This window comes from Silene latifolia, chromosome Y (genome assembly GCF_048544455.1).
Source record: "Silene latifolia isolate original U9 population chromosome Y, ASM4854445v1, whole genome shotgun sequence".
NCBI classification, from domain to species: Eukaryota; Viridiplantae; Streptophyta; class Magnoliopsida; order Caryophyllales; family Caryophyllaceae; genus Silene; species Silene latifolia.
Genome location: NC_133538.1, coordinates 148,503,307 through 148,505,609, shown reverse-complemented (window position 1 = coordinate 148,505,609; position 2,303 = coordinate 148,503,307). Strand labels below are relative to the sequence as shown.

At 39.7% G+C, this 2,303-nt stretch overlaps 1 non-coding gene across 1 annotated transcript; it reads right to left on the bottom strand.

The window, feature by feature from the left end:
- Positions 1 to 1,485: 1,485 nt before the first annotated feature.
- On the bottom strand, positions 1,486 to 1,592 carry LOC141634766 (small nucleolar RNA R71). The gene has a single exon (XR_012539489.1). It is a non-coding gene; the product is annotated as a small nucleolar RNA R71 (small nucleolar RNA).
- Between the last annotated feature and the right edge of the window lie 711 nt (positions 1,593 to 2,303).

Sequence of the window (2,303 nt, the reverse complement as noted above, 5' to 3'; positions counted from 1 at the left end):
GTTTCATATTGTTAGTATGATTGACAACCTTGCTAGCATGATCAACATGATAATGAGTGAGTAGTCTCTTAGCTAGGGTTAATGGGTGATTAGGGGAAACCAACATGGGGAATGATTCATGCTTAAATTAATATGCTTTCATGCTTTATTTGCTTGCTTGTTTTGATCTTAACTCATGCACATGTTATACTTGATGAAATGCTAAGCCTATGAATCCTTGCATTTACTATCATCTCCTATCTTTTCAATGAGACTTGTAAGACATAACCCAACTCGAGTCTCATTAGACCATGCATGTTGTTGAGTAGGGAAGATTAAGTCGACTTGTAGGTGTTGTACAATCTAATCGATTCGGCTCCGGGACCCAAACTTTCCTAGGATTGTAAGATATAACCCAACTCAATCCATCACAGCAATAATTGCTTGCTTATAATTTGAGAACATGTTTGTATGATCATAACCCATGATTCCCCTATGATCCCATGACACCCTAGTGCCTTTAATCAATTGTTTACACCCCTTTTTATTCATCTTGCTTGTTTATTTTCATTGTTATTCTAGTTTAGTAACCTTCTACATCAACCCAATTTGTGACACCCCTTAGACACCGCTAGTTACAATAGAAATCTCATTTCAACTCCCGTCCCTTAGGATCCGACCTTTACTTGCCTCTTTACTAATTGTAGAGTTGCTTGTTAAGCTATAAATTGTGTTTTGATTCGACCGTGACCAACGACCACATCTATTTATTTGTGAATACGAAACGGACCGATCAAAAATGGCGCCGTTGCCGGGGACGGTGTTTGTTTGATTTAGATTTCTTCTTTTTGTTATTAGTTGTGTCTTTCTTCATCTTGAGGAAGTAAAACTCCTCAAGGTTTGTTCTAATTGTTTTTGAGTTGTTTGATATTTTGCATGTCTAGAAGGTTACAAAGTGATTTGTTACCTTTTGACCGTGAAATCGAAAGAACCTTGACGAACAATAGGAGACTTGTTAGGAGGAATTTGAGAGGTGTTGGTGAAGTTGTTCAACCCACTAGTGAGTTTGTCAATCCTTTCGCAATAGAAGGAGAAGAAAACCCATTACACAATACCCCACAAAATCCACCTACAATGCCAAAATTCTCGTCACACTCCGTACCCACCGAGGATAATCTACCAAATGGTACTCCTACACCGCAACATCTCACCGGAAATTTTATTGCCAAGTCCGCCTTCATCCAACTAGTTGAGAGGAGCCAATTTGGGGGGATGCCTAGTGAGGATCCTCATTCTCATATGGAAACCGTTTGCGATTATTGTGATGCTATCTCTCAAACGGGCGTGACTCAAGACCAAATTAGATGGGTCTTATTTCCTTTTTCCTTAATCGGCACCGCAAGGCAATGGTTGAAGGGCCTTGATAAGGCCACCCTTGGAATAGATTCTTGGAAGAAGTTGGCTCTAGCTTTCTACAAAAAATTCTACCCACCGGAAAAGACCAACATGCTAAGAGCTCAAATTACGAGTTTTAAGCAAAGGGATGAAGAGTCTTTGTATGAAGCTTGGGAGCGGTTTAAAGGTATTTGTCGCTCATGTCCTCACCATGGACTTAGCGAATGGTTTTTGGTGCAATAATTTTGGAATGGTTTATATGAAGATTCTAGGAACATTCTCAATATGGGATCAAATGGAATGTTCACCGAAGTTGATGACAATCAAACATGGAACAAGATTGAGGAAATGGCGGTCCATAACTCACAATATAGTAGACCTCGCAAGGCTACCAGAGGAGGAAAGCATGAAGTGGACTCCGTTACTCAATTGGGTGCTCAACTTAGTGCTCACATTGACACAATCAACTTGAAGTTTGAACAAGCTATGGCTAGACTTGAGGAAAACTCAAAATCATCGAAGCATCATGTCAATGCCATGACGGCATCCTCATCAATCCCATGTGGGATATGTGAGAATTGTGGAACTTTGGGTCATGACTTAAGTGAGTGTAGGGGAACAACCGAACAAGTTAATGCTTTCCAAGCTTACAAGAGTGGTACCCCTTATTCCAATTTTTACAATGAGAACACCAAGTTCCATCCAAATCTCTCATACAAAAGCCAAAATGTTCAAAACCCTCAAACAACATACACTCCACCACCCATGAGAAACCAAAATCAAAGACCCTTTTACAATCAAAACCAAGGTTACCAAAATCAAAATCCATACAATCACCAAAATGACCAAGGTTTTGATGTCCAAAAAGCGGTCCTCCAAATGCAAAAGAATCAACAAGAATTTTTCACCCAAATGCAAAAAGATAGCCA